A 20,563-nucleotide genomic window follows, 5' to 3' on the forward strand; every position below is an offset into this window, starting at 1 on the left:
ACATCCCTTTGCATGAATATGACGTTCTGGATTCCCGGGAAGTTGTTGGAGCTTTTCAGAGTCCTTTTTGGACATCTCATTCCCCAGCTTCTCTTTTCTGGGTTTTTTGTTTGTTTTTGAGGTAGGGTCTCACTCTGTTGCCTAGGCTGGAGGGCAGTGGTGTGATCTTGGCTCACCGCAACTTCCTGCTTCCGGGTTTAAGCAGTTCTCCTGCCTCAGGCTCCTGAATAGCTGGTACTATAGGTGTGTGCCACCATGTCCAGCTAATTTTTGTGTTTTTAGTAGAGGTGGGGTTTCACCATGTTGACCAGACTGGTCTCGAACTCCTGATTGCAAGTCATCCACCAGCCTTGGCCTCCCAAAGTGCACAGGCATGAGCCACCGTGCCTGGCTCCCAGCTTTTCTTTTTAGGCTTTTTGACTGGCCTGTTGTTTGCCCTAACTGTATCCACTGCCTTAGGCAGCCGGGATATTAAATAACTGCTCCTGTTTTAGACAAATACCCCTAGGGAAAAGACTTTGCACTGGTTGATCTTCAAGTCAAATTAAAGACGTCCTTGCAAATGGGGTCTGTATTAGTCCATTTTCACACTGCTGATAAAGACATACCCGAGGCTGGGAAGAAAAATAGGTTTAATGGATTTACAGTTCCTCATGGCTGGGGAAGCCTCACAATCATGGCAGAAAGCAAGGAGAAGCAAGTCACATCTTACATGGATGGCAGCAGGCAAAGGGAGAGCTTGTGCAGGGAAATTCCCATTTTTAAAACCATCCGATCTCATGAGACTCATTCATGAGAACAGAGCAGGAATGATCCACCCCATAATTTAATCATCTCCCACGACATGTGGGAATTGTGGGAGTTACAATTCAAGATGAGATTTGGGTGGGGACATAGCCGAACCATATCAGGGTCTTCCAGGAACTATCAGACAGGTCAAATAATTAGTTTTTCAAGAATGAGGCTTTGAAGGCATTGCAGACCATTCTGTCACCTTTAGTGGCTGCCAGTCTGCTGGCTGTTAGTGTGATTGTGGGCTTTTTGTTTTCAACGCTACTGTGGAGCTGGGGAGGTGGAATGGGAATAGGGCAAGTTAAAACTCCTTGACGGCTGGGCACAGTGGGTACATCCTGTAGTCTCAGCTACTTAGAGATTCAGCTACTTTTCTTGAATAAACACTTCCCAGATTGCGTTAACCTTTTGCCTAATTTCCAAAGTTCTGAAAAAGTTCATTCTGACACTTTTTACCAGTGTCTTGTTGCTTTTATGGAGGAGAGGATTTTCTGAGGTCATTACTCTGCCATGACCCCAATAACACTTAGGTAAATAGGGATCTTTTCTTGCTTCCCTGTACATCTAGTGACTACCTGCTTTGTCTAGCCACTGAAATAGGGACTGTGGATTTAGTGGTGAATAAGAAGACAACCTCCTATGTGTTTATGTATTCCAGTAGGAGAAAATAGGCAGTAAACAAGTACTAGTAAATGTGGAGAATAGTAAAGCAGATCATGGGATAGAGAGTGATTGTGATTGGTGATGGGTAGTGGGTTTGTTTTTGTTTTTTTTTTTTTTGGATTGAGCAGAGACCTGGATGAAGTAAGAAGGAAACCAATGTGTGCAGCTGGGCAGCAAAGGGAATAGAAGCACAAAGCCTCTTAGGCAAGAACGAGTTTGGCATGTTCAAGAAACATTAAGAAAGCCCATGTAGCTAGAGCAGGCAGATATCCAAAAAAGGACAAAGAGAATTGACATCACTAAATTTATATGGATAATTTAAAAGTATTGATATCCAGGACCTATAAGTGGACAACTATGATTTTTGTTAGATCACTGTTTTCATTACTTTCTTCAGTAGGCTAACTCCCCTGCAGCCTGGGGACCAGGAAGGGATGCTGCATTGAGTTCTAATGCTAATACAAACCTGTGTCATTTTGAACTAAGAGCTGGTTTCTAGTTCCTGGCATTTAGTGTCTCTCAGAATGTCTTGGTAGGGACTCAGTTAATAAGATCTGTTTTGAAAATTTTCTAGTGATGAACACTTTTTAATGTCCTTTATAGTAGATTTATGAATGATTTTCAACTCCCCTCTTTAACATATGTATTTGTTACCCTTTATTGTATAGCCCCAAAATTTAGTAGCTTAACATGACAACTATTTTATTTGCTCACAATTCTATGGGTCAGCGGCACGATCTTGGCTCACTGCAGCCTCTGCCTCCTGGGTTCAAATGGTTCTCCTTCTTCAGCCTCCTGAGTAGCTGGGATTACAGGTGCCCGCCACCATGCCTGGCTATTTTTTTTTGTATTTTTAGTAGAGACGAGGTTTCACCATGTTAGTCAGGATGGTCTCGATCTCCTGACCTCATGATTCACCTGCCTTGGCCTCCCAAAGTGCTGGGATTACAGGCATGAGCCACCGCGCCTGGCTTGGGCAGTTCTTTTTTTGATCTTCCCTGAGATTACTCATGTCATTTCACTGGGACTGTTATTTAAGATGGCTTCACTCACACATTTGTTGGATAGTGCTGGCGGTTGGCCGGCCTATGTCTATTCATTAAGCTAGCTCTGGCTTCTTCACATGGCTGCTAGATTTTAAAAGTAGAAAGAAGGGCAAACTCCAGTGTGCAAGCACTTTTTAAACCTTTGCATTACGTGGGATAGTTTTGCATTCCTATAAATGTGTTCGAACTCTGCTCTGGGATGCAGTTACATTTATTTGAAAATAGTTCCAGATTTTGATTTTACAGATCATCTGAGGTCAGGAGTTTGAGACCAGCCTGGCCAATATGGTAAAACCCTGTCTCTACTAAAAATACAAACATTAGCTGGGCATGGTGGTGGGCACCTATAATCCCAGCTACTTGGGTGGCCCAGGCTGGAGAATTACTTGAACTCAGGAGGCGGAGGTTGCGGTGACTGGAAATCGTGCTATTGTACTCCAGCCTGGTTGACAAGAGGGAAATTCTGTCTCAAAAACAAACAAACAAACAAACAAAAAAAAGATTTTAAGATTTAATAGAGAGTACTGGATCTGTGTTCGCTGTAGGGCTGGTAAGTCCCCATTACTTAGGAAGAACTCTTATGTGTACTTGACCCCATCCTCAATGGAATTGGTGAGAAGTGGCACTATTTCTGGCCCTGTGTAAGTTCTGGACACTGCTACCTCTAATCTGGTGCTTCTTTTCCTGGTTTCTAGTAGTTTCCTCACACATACAGTGTGCTGATCAGTTTTCGTTTGACTACTAGAGAGGGATCCTTTGCAGATCTCCAGGGTTCGTTCTCAGTACAGCTCTCCGCGTTACCCTGTCCTCTAACACTTTGGTCTACCTGTACTCTTGGCTCTGCCTCCTTAACTCAGAGAGTCTACGAGTTTTCACTTGCCTTTCTCTTCCTTAGCCTGCAGCCTGGAAAGTCTTGAGGAAGGAAGTTGAGGCAACTTCATTGTTCTTCATTGTCTGCGTCCAGTGTCATGAAAACTTGTGTTTCATGTATTTTCTTTCTTTATTTTTTCTTTTTCTTTTGAGATAGAGTCTCGCTCTGTTGCCTAGGCTGCAGTGCAGTGGCACAGTCACTTCTCACTGCAGCCTCCACCTCCCAGGTTCAAGTGTTCCTCCCACCTCAGTCTCCTGAGTAGCTGCAACTACAGGCATGTGCCACCGTGCCTGGCTAATTTAAAAAAAATTTTTTTTGCAGAAATGAGGTTTCACTGTATTGGCCAGGCTGGTCTCAAACTCCTGGGCTCAGTCTGTCCTCCTGCCTTGGCCTCCCAGAGTGCTGGGATAACAAGTGTAAGCCACTGTGACCTACCTTTGTTTCATATTTTCTTCCGTGTTTTTTCTTTTCCCCCCACTCCTGTTGCCCAGGCTGTAGTGCAGTGGCATGATCTCGGCTCACTGCAGCCTCGCCTCCTGGGCTCAAGTGATTCTCCTGCCTCCGCCTCCTGAGTAGCTGGGACTACAGGTGTGTGCCACTGTGCTGGGCTAGCTTTTGTAGTTTTAGTGGAGATGGGGTTTCACCATGTTGCACAAATTAGTTTTGAACTCCTGAGTTCAAGTGGTCCACCCTCCTTGCCCTCCAAAAGTGCTAGGATTACAGGCATGAACCACCATGCCCGGCTTTCTTCCATGTTTTAAATTCAGGCAAGAAGGTAAGTTGACTTTCTGTCACTCTATCTTATTGAGAAATGGAAGGCCCTTCTCTCCTCACACTTTTCTCCTTCCCTAGTATTAGGCTTATGATTGAGGATTGGGGTGTTCTCTATGGTCTTGGTCCAATCTCAGTTTTGGGCTGGTTTTTGTGCCAGGATCTTACAGTTTTCCTGCCCCCACCCCACACAATGACAGATTAGGCAATACATATGCTTAATACTAAGGGAGTGATTAACTGAGGGAGAACTGACATCTTTATGAGTCTTCCCAACTCATGAACATGGTATATCCTCTGCTTTATTTAAACCGTCTTTATTTTCTCTAAAAAATGTTTTCTTGTTTTCTTATACATAAGACTTTTCTTATAAATAAGACTTAGATTTATTTCTAGTCTTATTTTTTTAATGCTGTTGTAAGATGCATTTTTAAAAATTTGTGTTTGGTTTATAGAAACACAATTGATTTTTTTTTGTATTAATTAACCTTGTATTCAGAAACTGAGTCTTGCTCTGTCCCCCAGGCTGGAGTGCAATGGTGCGATCTCGGCTCACTGCAACCTCTGCCTCCTGGCTTCGGGTGATTCTCCTGCCTCAGCCTCCCAAATAACTGTGATTACAGGCACCTACCACCACACTTGGCTAATTTTTGTATTTTTAGTAGAGATGGGGTTTCACCATGTTGGCCAGGCTAGTCTTGAACTCCTGACCTTAAGTGATCTGCCTGCCTCAGCCTCCCAAAGTACTGGGATTGTAGGCGTGGGCCACTGCACCTGGCTATTATACTGGTTCTTAAAAATAGTTAGGAAGTCTTCATTCTTTTTTTTTTTTTTTTCCTTTTTCGAGACAGGGTATCATGCAGGCTGGAGTGCAGTGGCGCGATCTTGGCTCACTGTAACCTCTGCCTACCGGTTTCAAGAGATTCTCCCTCCTCTGCATATTTATTATTTTCTATTCTCGGGATGACTTTTATAATCTTGGTGTGGTTTCTCCCGTAACTGGAATAATTCACTGGTGAAAACATCTTTACTTGAGATTTTCTTTAAGGAAAGATTTTTAATAATACATTCCATTTCTTTATTTGCTTTGGGGCTGTTTGGATATTCTGTTTCTTTCAGCATTAGTAATTTATATTTTTTAAGAAATGTGTCCATTTTATACTGACATGGTTTTCTCTTTGTTTTGTTTTGGGGGAATTTTTTTTTTTTGAGACAGGGTCTCACTTTGTTGCCCAGGCTGGAGTGCTGTGGCACAGTTACGGCTCACTGCAGCCTTAAACTCATGGGCTCAAGCAATGCTCCCACCTTATAGCCTCTTGAGTAGCTGGAACCACAGGTGTGCGTCACCACACCCAGCTTATTTTTTAAATTTTTGTAGAGATTTCTTCTTTGACCTATAGATAATTTAGGAATGTAATTTTAGGCCAGGTGCAGTGGCTCATGCCTGTAATCTCAGCACTTTGGAAGGCCGAGGTGGGTGGATCACGAGGTCAGAGGATTGAGACTACCCTGGCCAATGTGGTGAAACCCCGTCTCTACTAAAAATACAAAAAAACAAACAAACAAAAAAATTAGCCAGGGGTGATGGCAAGCACCTGTAATCTCAGCTACTCTAGGCGCTGAGGCAGGAGATTCGTTTGAACCCAGGAGGCAGAGGTTGCAGTGAGCCAAGATTGCACTGCACTCCAGCCTGGGAGACAGAGTGAGACTCCGTCTCAAAAAAAAAGAAGATAATTCAAATTGTGTTGTTGCTAGGTACAGTGTTCTGTATTAGTCATTTTGGTTGTTTGTTAATTGCACCATTCAGATCTTACTGAGTTTTGGTTGCCTTTTCTGTCAGTTTGCTGAGAGAGATGTGGGTCTCCAACTATTATTATGGCTTTGTCTTTTTCTCCTTTTAATTCTGCAAATTTTTGCTTTATGTGTTTTTTTTCTTTTTTCTTTTTTAAAGACAGAGTCTTGCTCTGTTGCTAAGGCGGGAGTACAGTGGTGTGATCATGGCTCACTGCAGCCTTGACCTCCTGGGCTCAAGTGATCCTTCCAACCTCCCAAGTAGCTGGGACTACAGGCATATACCACCACACGCTGGTTTTGTTTGTTTGTTTGTTTTCTAGATAATGGGTTTCGCCATGTTGCCCAGGCTGGTTTTGAACTCCTGAGCTCAAGCTTCCCAATGTGCTGTTATCATAGGCTTGAGCCACCATGCCCTGCTGCTTTATCTATTTTGAGGTTACTGGGTACATATAAGTTTATGATTGTGGTAGCTTCCTGTTGGATCGATCCCTTCATTAATACTACTTTAATCTCTAATAATCATTCTTGCCATATATTCTAAATCTTTCTCTGAAATTAGTGTGTCTTTTTTAAGGACTGTGCTTCTTTGTTTGTTTAATCCAGTCTGACAAAATTTGTCTTTTACTAGAAGAATTTTTTCTATATCGGGTTATCCACTCTTTTGGCCTCCCTGGGTCATATTGGAAGCAGAAGAATTGTCTTGGGCCACACATAAAATACACTAACACTAATGATAGCTGATGAGCTGAAAAAAAAAAATTGCATTGTGTTTTAAGAAAGTTTACAAATTTGTGTTGGGCCACATTCAAAGCCCGCCCTGGGCTGTGAGTTGGACAATCTTGGTCTATATACTGTAATATAATTATTAATATAGTTGGGTTTATATGTATAATCTTACTGTCATTTGCTATTTGGCCCATCTGTTTTTTTTTTTTTTTTTTTTTTTTTTTAATTTCTTGCTTGCTTTTAGATTAAATGTTATATTTTCCTTCTAACTTGTTTTATATATATATAATTTTATTGTAATGGTTATCCTAAAAATTACAACTTCCTTCTTTAACTTTTACAGTATAATACAAATTATTACTATTACTAGTGTCACACAACTGCTAAAAATCTTAGAACCTTTAAACCTTACAAGGCATTTCAGTTACTGTTTTGAACTGTCACTATTAACATTTCCTTACACTATTTACCCTGATATATATATATATATTTATGCCCCAGAACTGAGCAGATGATATTGTTTATTTATTCCTACGTTTCCATGTTTATGATTTAGGATAATTTCCTTCTGCCTGAATAATTCCTTTTAAGTCTCTTTTAGTGCAGGCTTGTAGGTGAGAAGGTGAGAATCTTTTTTTTTTTTTTTTTTTTTTTTTTGCAAATTTTAAAATTTCACCTTTATTTTTGAAGGATAGTTTTGCTGGGCATAGTATTCTAGATTGGCAGTTGTTTTCTCTTTGGCCCTTTAACAGTGTTGTTCTATTATGTTCTGACTTCTGTTATTTCTGTTGAGAAATATGTGAGTCTTACTGTTTTGTGAAGAGCAACTCTTTTTTTTCCTATGGCTGCTTTTATGATTCCCCCCCCTTACTTCTTCCCTTCCTTCCCTAGTTTATGGCATCCTAGGTAGAATTTCCTTTTAATATATCCTGCTTGGTGTTGGCAAAGCATTCTGAATCTCTAGATTGATTTCTTTCATCAGTTTTTGAAAACTCCCAGTTATTCTTTGTTAGAATATTACATTTATCAGTTTCTCTTCTTTTCTAGGACTTCTGTTTTTTATATATATATGAGAAATGTGATACACACACACACACATTAGACATTGTGAGTGTGTGTCACATTTGTCTTAAACTTTTCCCTCCTCCTTTTACTACTTTCCCTTTCCCCTTCCTCTGTCTTCCATTCTTTTCTCTTTATGCTTCGGTTCGGGTATTTTTTATTGATTTGTCTTCTAGTTAACTCATCCTGTTTTCCGCTGTGTCTCATTTGCTCTAAGATCAATATATTAAATTCTTCAGATTATAAGACTGATGTGCTGCCGGCTATGCTGAGAGGGCTCTATATTGAGTTCTTAGTTTCATATATTGTGTTTTTCGGTTCTAGAGTGCTTATTTAATTATTTTTGTAGTTCCTAATCCTTTAGTGAAATGTTGCATCTTCAGCAGTTTTGTACATTTCCCCTTCTGTTTTCTATTAATCAGGATTACTTTAAATAATTGTCCTTGTGTATTAACTTCATTTTTAAAATGTCTGTGAGTCTGATTCTCTTGTCTAGTTTTCTCTTAATTATTGGTCTTTTTTTTATCCCTTTGTATTTTTAGTAATTTTAAAATTGTGTGCCAGACTTTGTATATGAAAGAACCATAGAGGTGCTATACAGTGTTCCCAGTAGGGATCACATTTTTCTCTGTTGCACAAATTGGTAAGGACCTAATTACCTTCAACCAGACAGAGATTGAGCTATTTTAGGGTTGTCTTAAAGTTTAATAAAACTCATTGTTCTTATCATTTGGCCTTTTTGTTTGTTACTTTTTAAATTGAGAGTCTACTGAGTATCTATCTCCTTGGCCCTGGAAGACTATGGGAGATTTGTCTCTGTAGAGGTTCCCCACATAGCCATTCTGCCTACAGACTGCTTCAATTTGGCAATTGTCTTGGTGGTTGTGGTTCAAAATTCCCAAGGTACACCCTATTTCCATCAAGTGCCCCTTCTTAAAGTACTACCAGTCTCTTTTGTGTCTTTCCAGAAATACTCCCTTAGTCCTGTTCAAGTTCTTCCCTCCACTGCAGAACCTTCTCATAAAACAAAACTCACATGTGAAAGCCCAGTATATGAGATAAAGTGTCAGCTGCTGTAGTGGAGTAGGGGGTCCTGACACATCTTCAGTTAATATAATTCTAAGAGAATTTCATCACAGTATTCTTTGTATCAAAGAAAGGAGAGCATAATGTAGTCAGCAAACACATGAAAATAGTTATTACTTTCTAAGAAAAGTCTCCATTTTAGCAATTTGAAAATGATTCTGACAATCTTTTAACGTGTTTTTCTGCCAAAAATTCAGCATAATAGCATTTTTTGTGTTCTTTTCTATAAAAGGTAAGTTTTTCAGTTATGTGAAACTCAACCAAAATAATTTTGTAGCTTATGATACTTATTATTTAAGCTTGGTTTTATACTGCATATTATGATTTTAATGAGGGTATTTTTAAAATGATTGTGTGTTTGTGTGTGTGTGTGTATGAGAGAGAGAGAAAGAAAAACCACTATAACATGTTTCAAAAGAGTCATATAATTTTTGTCTGGAAGGGACTTAATATTACAGATAATGCAAGTGAGGCACCAGATAATTTAAGTAATCTACTCAAGGTCTTATAGATAATTAATGGCAAATTTGAAATTAAAATTCAGACTTTCTGTCTTCAAAATAATGCATTTTAATTAGGTTTGATAAAGGTATGCAAGTATGCTAGTTGTTACAGAAATTTTTGGATCTATAATTATTTCTTAAAATTAGATAAGCTGTATTATAAATGCCTATCAAAACTGTTCTTTGTATTACATTCTTGAGACTATTTCTTCAATATTTCAGTTTTCTATTTGTATTTTTTATAGAATTGGAAAATATTTAACTCTTAACAAATGAATTCCCCACTTGAACTCTGCCGAATTCCTGTGCCACCTCCTCCTTTAGAAAACTGATCTTAATACAGGTAAAATTAAGACTTTAACTTTTTAAAGGATAAAGAATGAATTTTCTATATCGTTAGACATGTTAGCATTTTTGGTAACCTTTGCTGGATAGCTTCTATTTATTAAGCAGTTTTACTTAACATAATGACATCTTAATTTTTGCCTTTGAATTCTATTTTTGAAAGTTTTTCCCTTTTATAAATGTGTTTTTAAAAAACCTTTCTGTTATCTAAACTTTATTGAAGAATTGAATTTACTCAGCATAACTGTATTATCTGGCTACATCTAGATCAATGCTGTCCAATAGAACTTCTTTGATGATGGCTATATTCTATATCTTTGCAGTCCAATATAGGACACTGTAGCCACAAGTAGCTTTCTGTGTTAGACAGTGCAGCTCTGGGCTTTTCCTTAGGAAATTTGGTGATTATGCTAACAGTATGTCTTAAATGCCTAAGTTTTAGACTTACACCTTGAAGTATCTTCATAGTTGTTGATCAAGTTTGAAAATTAGCAGTAGCAAAACCATCACTGGCTATTTCATATGTTGTCTTGATCATTGTGTAGCTTGGTTTATCCCATAATTTTGATCCACAAGAAACCTTTGAGAGCGCTTACCACAGTTAGTTTTGCTCACTGTTGTATCTTTAACATTTTACTTGGTACCTAGCATGTAATTGGTATTCACAGTGCATATTAGTTGAAAGAATGGATGAATCTCTGTACTTTACAGGAAAAAAATGCCTCCTAAATTGTTCAAAAATTAAATGATTATATTGATAATATTTCTATAATAATAGTAGCAAGCATCCATTGAAGACTTATGTTGTACAGTCACTGTTCTAAGTAAGACCTTATGTGTGTTGATTTATTAAATCTTTAAAAATAAACCTTTGTTATAGGTACGTATTCTCATTTTATAAGTGAGGAATTTGAAGACAGAGAGTAGTTAAGTAATTTTCCCAAGGACACATATTATTGTACTTAGAGACCTTGGACAAATACTGTGAGTTTTCTTCCCGGCAAGTAGTTCTTGACCTTCTTCAGATCACATTCCAGCAGCTTATTATTTTGTTCATTATGTTGTAGTTAGGGTTTGCTAATAAAGGTTGCCATTACCATCTCTGGTACAGTGGTGCACACATGTAATCCTAGCTCTAATCCCAAGGCGGGAGGATTGCTTGGGGCCAGGAGTTCAAAACCAGCCTGGGCAACGTAGCAAGAACTCGTCTGTAAATAATGGTAGTACTATTAATAATAAAAAGGTCGTCATTGTCATAGTTATCAAAAAGATAGTCATTTTCTGTGATAGCCTCTTAGTTATACATTCTGGAACTAAGGCAGTATGGATCTGAATTAAACTGCATGCTGGAATATCAGCTTGAGTTCTTTTAAGTATAGTTTTTACCGTGTGATGGGATAGATGTAATATACAGTAGAAGAAATGATCTGCAGAATTTTATATTGTATGGTTAGATAAACAGAAAGCTTGCAGGGCCAGGCACCGTAGCGTATGCTGTAATCCTAGCTATGCAGGAGGCTGAGGTGGGAGGATTGTTTGAGCCCAGGAGTTCAAGACCAGCTGAGGCAAGATAGCAAGACCCCATCTCAAAAAATAAAAGATACCTTGCAGTCTACTTATAGCTGTGCTCTGTAGATATCTCTATGTACTAATAGTGCTGTGCCTAGTTAGAAAATACATGTTTGGCCAGGCGCGGTGGCTCACACCTGTAATCTTAGCACTTTGGGAGGCCGAGGCGGGTGGATCATGACGTCAGGAGATCAAGACCATCCTGGCTAACACAGTGAAACCCTGTCTCTACTAAAAATACAGAAAATTAGCCGGGCGTGGTGGCGGGTGCCTGTAGTCCCAGCTACTTAGGAGGCTGAGGCAGGAGATTGGTGTGAACCCGGGAGGCGGAGCTTGCAGTGAGCTGAGATCGCGCCACTGCACTCCAGCCTGGGCGACAGAGCGAGACTCTGTCTCAAAAAAAAAAAAAAAGGAAAATATATGTTTACAGAATTTCTCTGTAACCAGTACTATTCTATTTTTCAAATGAAGGTACTAAAATCTATTTTTAGGATTTTAGAGTTAGAAAATAACTATTCATTTTAGGAAACTGAAGCCCAAAGGGTTTAAATGAGTTGTCTGAGGACATATAAACAGTATGGTTCACTGACTATATATATATGTATGTGTGTATATATATATATATATATTTTTTTTGAGACGGAGTCTCGCTCTGTCTCCCAGGCTGGAGTGCAGTGGCCGGATCTCAGCTCACTGCAAGCTCTGCCTCCCGGGTTTACGCCATTCTCCTGCCTCAGCCTCCCGAGTAGCTGGGACTACAGGCGCCCGCCACCTCGCCTGGCTAGTTTTTTTTTTTTTGTATTTTTTAGTAGAGACGGGGTTTCACCGTGTTAGCCAGGATGGTCTCGATCTCCTGACCTCGTGATCCGCCCGTCTCGGCCTCCCAAAGTGCTGGGATTACAGGCTTGAGCCACCGCGCCCGGCCATATGTATGTATATTTTAAGTACCTGTCTTACATCCAGAAATCATAGTATGTTTGTTAGCTTTGAATGCATAGTAGTGAGCAATGCAGAAATATACCCTGTTCTCTTGGAATTTACAATCCTGTGGGGAGATGGATAATCAATAAGTAATGAGGTCTGATAAACAAATTACAAAACACAAAGTTCTAGGCAGGAAATAAATATTGTGTTGGAATGGAAAATACTGGGGAATAGAAAAAGAGCTGCTATTTACGTAAAGTGGTTCGGAAAGGCTGCTGAGACTGACAAGATCAGAAAGAGCCAGCCACTTAAATAGCAGGAGCAGGGCAGCATTCCAGGCTGGAACAGCCTGCACAGATGTGCTGGAGGTAAGGTGCACATAAAGCTATAGAGAAGTTGAAAGAAGAGTATGGCCAGAACATAGAAAGCTGTGGGGAGAGTAGTATGAACCATAAGATAGGGGCCAGATTACATAGTGCCTTTTTCAATCATAGATTTCAAAATTATAGCGTTAGATTCAAATCTGAGTTCTGCCACTTAAACTGTGTTACCTTGTATAGGTCACACACCCATTTACACTTTAATTTTCTTATCTATTAGATGAGAATAACAAGCTACTTCATAGTACATAATATCATGAAGATTATATAGTGCTTATAGCAAACACTTATGTAATGTTTATCTTGTGATAAGAACTGTTCTAAGTATACAAAAACTGTATGAAGTAGGTACCACTCTTATTCCCAGTTTTGAAATGAGAGAAATGAGGGACAGAAGGTTTGAGTATAGCTAGTAAGAGGGTACAAGGGTTTAAACATAGCTAATAAGTGACGTTAACCTTAGGCAACCTTGCTGCAGAGTTTGTGATCAAACTGTGATCCTCAGGATCCTTTAAGGGGGTCCATGGGGTCAAAACTATTTTTCATATTAATATAAAGAGTATTTGCCATCTTCACTGTCATTCTGTCATAAATATACAGTGAGGTTTTTCTGCAACAGATTGAATGCAGAAGCAATTATGAGGCTGGGCACAGTGGCTCACGCCTGTAATCACAGCGATTTGGGATCACTGGAGGTCAGGAGTCTGAGACCAGCCTGGTCAACATGGCGAAACCCCATCTCTACTAAAAATAAAAAAGTTAGCCGGATATGGTGGGGCGTGCCTGTGATCCCAGCTACTTGGAGGCTGAGGCAGGAGAATTGCTTGAATCCAGGAGGTGGAGGTTGCAGTGAGCTGAGATTGTGCCACTGCACTCCAGCCTGGGCAACAAGAGACTGTGTCTTGAAAAAACGAACAAACAAAAAAACCAATTATGAGATTCACAAAAAAACAGAACAACAACAACAAAACGCTATTCTCAGTTTGCTTTTGTTTTAGAAGAATATAATTTTCGCTTTAAAATGTTAACATGTAATAGGCTTTTCAAAAAATTAATTAATAAATGAACGTTTTTAGTGAAAGAAATTCTGAAACCAAAAAAAGCTGAGAACTGGTGCTGTACACCACTAAATTCTGCCACCTGTTATTAAATCAGATAAAATATAGGAAACACCTGGTATCATGTTTCTACTTAATAGGCTCACTGGTAACTTATTTCCTCACTTTTAAGACACATTTTTTTCCACATTTTGATATTTTTAGAAATCAAGGTGTGACTTGTCTGACGAAACTTTTCAGCAGCCAGCCAAGTAAATTGTGAAGTAGTAGTAGTCGTTTATACTTAGTATTTCTAGAATTTAGCTTTGTGTATTCTTTTATTCAGTTATTTCAGCTGATATTAGTGGCACCACATGGGGTTGAAATATTAATTGGATTTGTGTCCCTAATTGTTGTTTAAAATGTCTGCTATATATCACTGTAAGATACAGCTTTGAAATGAACAATTATCTCAGTAGAAGATTGCCTGACATATGTCAGTTAATTCAAAGACAACAAAATCGCCAAATTATTCAGTCTCTCATATCAAACCTTGGCAAGGTTGGTGTTACTAATTCATGCATCTGGGACAACATTTACTTGTCACAAATTTCTGGACGATATATGAAGAAGGTATTTAACTTCCATTTGGTATTTAGTTTTCCAAGTAAAATTATCAAGTTTAACTAAGAAAACAGAAATCTCAAGTTTTGTTATGGCCAAAAATAACAATGTCAGCGCTGAAGGTGCTCAAAATCAACAGATGATTGAATGCCTGCTATATGCCTGTCATTTGGGATACAGTGCCTGTCTCTGGAAAGTACAGATTTTAGTAGAAAAGACAGACATTAAGTAAACAAATAAATGATAATTACAGATTGTGCTAAATGCTATGAAGAAAATGGGCAGAGTGATGAGGTTGGAGGGAAGAGGAAGGTAGGGGTAGCTGATTAAAGTATATAGGGAAAGGTTCTCTAAGGAGGTAATACATGAACTGAGTCTACTCCAGCCATATACAGAGCTGGGAGAGAATGCCAGGTGGCAGGTACAAAGACCAAAGGTGGCCAGAAACATAAAGGGTAATTTTTAAAAAGTGGCATGTGATTATATGAGGGACCTTATACTCTTGTCTTAGTTAAGCTTTTTGTTTTCTTTTTCATAAAGTATTATTTCGTATTTTCTTTTAAAGTACTTATTAAATTACTGTCTTAAAACTAGTAGTAGTTTTATAGAGTTGGGAAATATGATGTGTTATGATTATTATTATTATTAATACCACTATATTTCTCTAAAGGTATTTCATTTTTAGTCATTTTTAAAATGGTATGGGTGGAAACAATAGAGGTTTAATGTGCTGAATTTGTGGTTATAGGAAAGATCAAATAGGAATTTAAAATAGTAATTTAGCCTGGAGGTGATACTTTTTTTGTTTTTGTTTTTTTAAAACTGGAGGATGGTCATCAGGATTACTTGGGGGGCTTTTCCAAAATAAATATTCTGGACCCTATATCAGACAGGGATTCTGATAAAAGTACGTATCAAAAGATTTGTGTTGCTTTTTAAAAAGTGTTTGGCTTGGCTAGGTGCAGTAGTTCATGTTTGTAATTTCAGCACTTTGAGAGGCCGAAATGGGAAGATTGCTTGAACCCAGAAGTGAGACCAGTCTGGGCAACATAGGAAAACCCTTTCTCTATACAATAAAAAAAATTAGGCTGGGCGCGGTGGCTTACACCTGTAATTCCAGCACTTTGGGAGGCCAAAGCGGGTGGATCACAAGGTCAGGAGATCGAGACCATTCAGGAGATCGAGACCATTCTGGCTAACACGGTGAAACCCCGTCTCTACTAAAAATACAAAAAAAATTAGCCGGGCATGGTGGTGGGTGCCTGTAGTCCCAACTGCTTAGGAGGCTGAGGCAGGAGAATGGTGCAAACCCGGGAGGCGGAGCTTGCAGTGAGCCAAGATAGCACGACTACACTCTAGCTTGGGCAACAGAGCAAGACTCCATCTCAAAAAATAAAATGAAATAAAATAAAATAAAATAAAATAGCCAAACATGGTGGCACATGCATAGTACCAGCTACTTAGGGGGCTGAGGTGTGAAGATTGCTTGAGCCTGGAAGGTCAAGGCTGTGAGGCTGCAGTGAGCCCTGATTGTGTCACTGCACTCCAGGCTGGGAGACAGAGAGATCACAAAAAAAAAAACAACAACTTTCTTTTTGACTTCTAAAGGCAGTTTATGTTCTTCAGAGAACATTTAAAAAAAAATTGATTAATTGTAGTTTTTTTTCTTGCCCTTTTCGGTAAAGTAGTAGTATACATTAAAAAAAAAAAAAAAATTCCTTATAGTTAGCTAAAAGATGACTTGTTTATACATTTCTCCTAAAACACAGACATCTTGATTTAAACCATTTTCAATGTTTTAAATGATTGTAATTATCTAAAAAGTTTTTAATTTTGATGTTTAAAAAATGTTTTTGTAGCCTGGGCAACATAGTGAGGCCCTGTCTCTACAAAAAACAAAATTATAAAAAATTAGCCAGGTGTGGTGGTACATGTGTATAATCTCAGCTATTCAGGAGGCTGAGGCAGGAGGATCACTTGAGCCAAGGAGTTTGAGACTACAGTGAGCTATGATTGCACCACTGCAGTCTAGCCAAGGTGACAGAGACCTGTCTCTAAAAAAACAATGTTTTCATAATTTTTGTGTAACAATAACTAGTTAGAAAAGATAATGGAAGCGAATCCCAATCGTAATTGCATCAAAATATAAAAACCACCTAAGAATTAATTGGAAATTGTGTTGACCTCCATGAAGAAAATAAAAATTTATGCTAAGACATAGAGGATTTTCAAGAAAGAGCAGTGCTATGCTCCTCTGTGGAATAACTCAGTATTGTGAAGCTGTCATTTGGAATTAATTTATACATTCTCCTGAGGATAGGATGTGGGGAAGGAATTTATTATCAAAAGTCTAATATTCATGTGCAAGAATAAGGCAGGCAATAACGATGAAATATATTTTTAGAAAAAATGAATTAGGATAAGGCTTGTACTGCTATGTATTAAAGTATATTATAAAATGACAGTAAATAGGCTGGGCGTGGTGGCTCACACCTGTAATCCCAGCACTGTGGGAGGCCAAGGTGGATTGATCACTTGAAGCCAGGAGTTCGAGACCAGCTTGGGCAACATGGTGAAACCCCATCTCTACCAAAAATACAAAAAATTAGCTGGGCATGGTGGCACACACCTGTAACCCAGATACTCAGAAGGCTGAGGCAGGAGAATCGCTTGAACCCGGGAGGTGGAGGTTTCAGTGAGCCGAGATCGTGCCACTATATTCCAGCCTGGGCAACAGAGTGAGACTCTGTCTCAAAAAATAAATAAAATAAAATAAAATAAAATGATAGTAAATAAATGATTGCAGTCCTTGTGCAAAACTACTGTGAAATGTAGCTGGGAAGTAGTTTCAAATATATGTAAGACTTTAGTAGTATTTCAAGTCTCTGCAAAAACAGAAACAACAAAAGGCATGCAAACAATATATTAGAACAATTGGAAAAAAAATTGTTAGATTTTAATCTCATATCATATTCTAAAATAACTTCCAGATTGTTTAAAGAGTAAACCATGAACGTGGTTTTTAATTTTAGAAGAGTGAAGCCTTAACTAAGCAAGCAAGGTGTTTTTTGTTTTTGTTTTGTTTTTTTTTGAGACAAAGTTTTGCTTTTGTTGCCCATGCTAGAGTGCAATGACACTATCTCGGCTCACCACAACCTCTGCTTCCCAGGTTGAAGTGATTCTCCTGCCTCAGCATCCCAAGTAGCTGGGATTACAGGCATGTGCCACCACACCTGGTTAATTTTGTATTTTTAGTAGAAATGGGGTTTCTCCATGTTGGTGAGGCTGGTCTCGAACTTCCAACCTCAGGTGATCTCCCCTCCTCGGCCTCCTGAAATGCTGGGGTTATAGGCATGAGTCACCATGCCTGGCTGATTTTTAAAATACAGTAATATATATTGTGATTTCTTTTTTGTTGTAGAGTGTTCTGATTCCAATTTTCATTGTGCTAGTTTTAAAAGTCTTATATGTAAATAAATGCAGTCAAATTGATGGTTTTATATTTAGATTAATTTAGGTTTCTATGCTATGGTAGTAGCTTTATAAACAGAGCAGGAAGAAATTATTCTGTATATGTAACAGCCATATGCTTCTTAAAAATCTGAAAGATTATAGTTTTGAGAGTAGATTTGAATATGCTATCAATAATGTTTATATCTTATAACCTTAAATTTTCAAGTACAATTTTTAGAATTTATACTATGGAAGAGAACAACACAAATGCACAAATATGTAGAAGGGTGTTGATTGCAACAAGTTTTTGGTAATATAAGAAAATTGAAAACAATCCGTGTCCATCAGTAAGTTATTGGACAGATAAGGGTTTGTGCTTACAGTTCTGTGGCTGTTAAAAAGAATGAGATAAGCTGGGCACAGTGGCTCACACCTGTAATCCCTGCACTTTAGGAGGCCAATGTAGGCAGATCACCTGAGGTCAGGAGTTTAAGACCAGCCTGGCCAACGTGGTGAAACCCGTTTCTACTGAAAATACAAAAATTAGCTGGGTGTGGTGGCGCACACCTGTAATCCCAGCTACTCACGAGGCTGAGGCAGGAGAATCCCTTGAACCCAGGAGTCGGAGGTTGCAGTGAGCCGAGATCTTGCTGCTGTACTTCAGTCTGGGCAATAGGGTGAGACTCCAACTCAAAAAAAAAAAAAAAAAAAAAAAGTTCTAGAATATATATATGTGTGTGTGTATATATATCTATATATCCAGTATAACCATTCTGTAGGCTGCCTGTTCACTCTGATGGTAGTTTCTTTTGCTGTGCAGAAGCTCTTTAGTTTAATTAGATCCCATTTGTCAATTTTGACTTTTGTTGCCATTGCTTTTGGTGTTTTAGTCATGAATTCCTTACCCATGCCTATATCCTGAATGCCTAGGTTTTCTTCTAGGGTTTTTATGGTTTTAGGTCTAACATCTAAATCTTTATATGTATTTATTTATTTATTTATTTATTTTTTTGAGATGGAGTCTCACTCTGTCGCCCAGGCTGGAGTGCAGTGGTGCGATCTTGGCTCACTGCAACCTCCGCTTCCCGGGTTCATGCCATTCTCCTGCCTCAGCCTCATGAGTAGCTGGGACTACAGGCACCCACCACCACGCCCGGCTAATTTTTTGTATTTTTAGTAGAGATGGGGTTTCACTGTGTTAGCCAGGATGGTCTCAATCTCCTGACCTCGTGATCCACCCACCTTGGCCTCCCAAAGTGCTGGGATTACAGGCGTGAGCAACCGTGCCCAGTGATATATTTTTAACAAATGTAAAAAGCATACTGTAGAGCACTATATATGATGTGAACACATGACTGTATTTAAATAACATATATTTACATACATATATGTTATAAATACATATATATATATAAATACAGATCTAGAAGAATGGTTGACAGTGTTTGTGGATGGAATAGGTGGTTGGGCTAAGTTCCATTTTTTTTACAGGCATCTATGATATTTTAAAATTATTTAAAAATTTAATATCAACTAAATATGTATTTATAGCTAGATTGTAAAACTACAGAGGTAATAGTTGAGATACAAGAGCAGGTATGGCTTTTTAATTTTCCAGTAAAAAAAAAACAAAGGTCAGTAATTTAATAACTAGCAATAGAGATAAGGGAGTTGTTTAAAGTTCCAATTTTGTTTATTTTGGGAAATATGTCCTTTTTGTCACCACTACAATGAAATTTCCGAACTGTTTTTTTTTTTTTTGAGACAAGGTCTCACTGTGTTGCTCAGACTGAAGTACACCGGCGTGGTCATAGCCCACTGCAGCCTTGAACTCTTGAGATCAAGCGTTCCTCCCACCTCAGCCTCCTCAGTAGCTAGGACTACAGGTGTGCATGACTACATCCAGCTAATTTTTTTAAATATATACTTTAAGGTCTAGGGTACATGTGCACAACGTGCAGGTTTTTTACATAGGTATACATGTGCCATGTTGGTTTGCTGCACCCATTAACTCCTCATTTACATAGGTATTTCTCCTAATGCTATCCCTCCCCGCTCCCCCTACCTCATGACAGGCCCCGGTGTGTGATGTTCCCCACCCTGTGTCCAAGGGTTGTCATTGTTCAGTTCCCACCTATGAGTGAGAACATGTGGTGTTTGGTTTTCTGTCCTCTTGATAGTTTGCTCAGAATGATGGTTTCCAGCTTCATCTCTGTCCCTACAAAGGACATGAATTCATCCTTTTTTATGGCTGCATAGTATTCCATGGTGTATATGTGCCACATATTTTTAATCCAGTCTATCATTGATGGACATTTGGGTTGGTTCCAACTGTTTGCTATTGTGAATAGTGCTGCAATAAACATACGTGTGCATGTGTCTTTATAATAGCATGATTTATAATCTTTTGGGTATATACTCAGTAATGGGACTGCTGGGTCATATGGTATTTCTAGTTCTGGATCCTTGAGGAATTGCCACACTGTCTTCCACAATAGCTGAAGTAGTTTACACTCCTACCAGTAGTGTAAAAGCATTCCTATTTCTCCAGCATCTGTTGTTTCCTGACTTTCTTTTTTTTTTTTTTTTGAGACGGAGTCTCGCTCTGCCGCCCAGGCTGGAGTGCAGTGGCCGGATCTCAGCTCACTGCAAGCTCCGCCTCCCAGGTTCACGCCATTCTCCTGCCTCAGCCTCCCAAGTAGCTGGGACTACAGGCGCCCGCCACCTCGCCCGGCTAGTTTTTTGTATTTTTTAGTAGAGACGGGGTTTCACTGTGTTAGCCAGGATGGTCTCGATCTCCTGACCTCGTGATCCGCCCGTCTCGGCCTCCCAAAGTGCTGGGATTACAGGCTTGAGCCACCGCGCCCGGCCGTTTCCTGACTTTCTAATGATTGCCATTGTAACTGGTGTGAGATGC

The 20,563-nt window shown here is 39.0% G+C and overlaps 2 protein-coding genes across 7 annotated transcripts in view; both read left to right on the top strand.

Moving 5' to 3' along the window:
* Window positions 1-20,563, top strand: part of PPIL3 (peptidylprolyl isomerase like 3) — a 448,181-nt gene that overhangs the window by 257,032 nt on the left and 170,586 nt on the right. The window lies entirely within an intron of this gene.
* Window positions 1-20,563, top strand: part of HYCC2 (hyccin PI4KA lipid kinase complex subunit 2) — an 89,545-nt gene that overhangs the window by 11,746 nt on the left and 57,236 nt on the right. For 5 of the 6 annotated variants that reach the window (XM_050750623.1, XM_050750628.1, XM_050750624.1 and 2 more), the window contains exon 2: window positions 9,560-9,657. The exons of the other annotated variant lie outside the window; for it this stretch is intronic. The gene's annotated coding sequence lies outside the window, so the exon portion shown is untranslated. The remainder of the gene's footprint in view (window positions 1-9,559; window positions 9,658-20,563) is intronic. 6 annotated transcript variants of the gene reach the window in all.

This window comes from Macaca thibetana, chromosome 12 (assembly GCF_024542745.1).
Source record: "Macaca thibetana thibetana isolate TM-01 chromosome 12, ASM2454274v1, whole genome shotgun sequence".
In the NCBI taxonomy this organism is placed as follows: Eukaryota; Metazoa; Chordata; class Mammalia; order Primates; family Cercopithecidae; genus Macaca; species Macaca thibetana.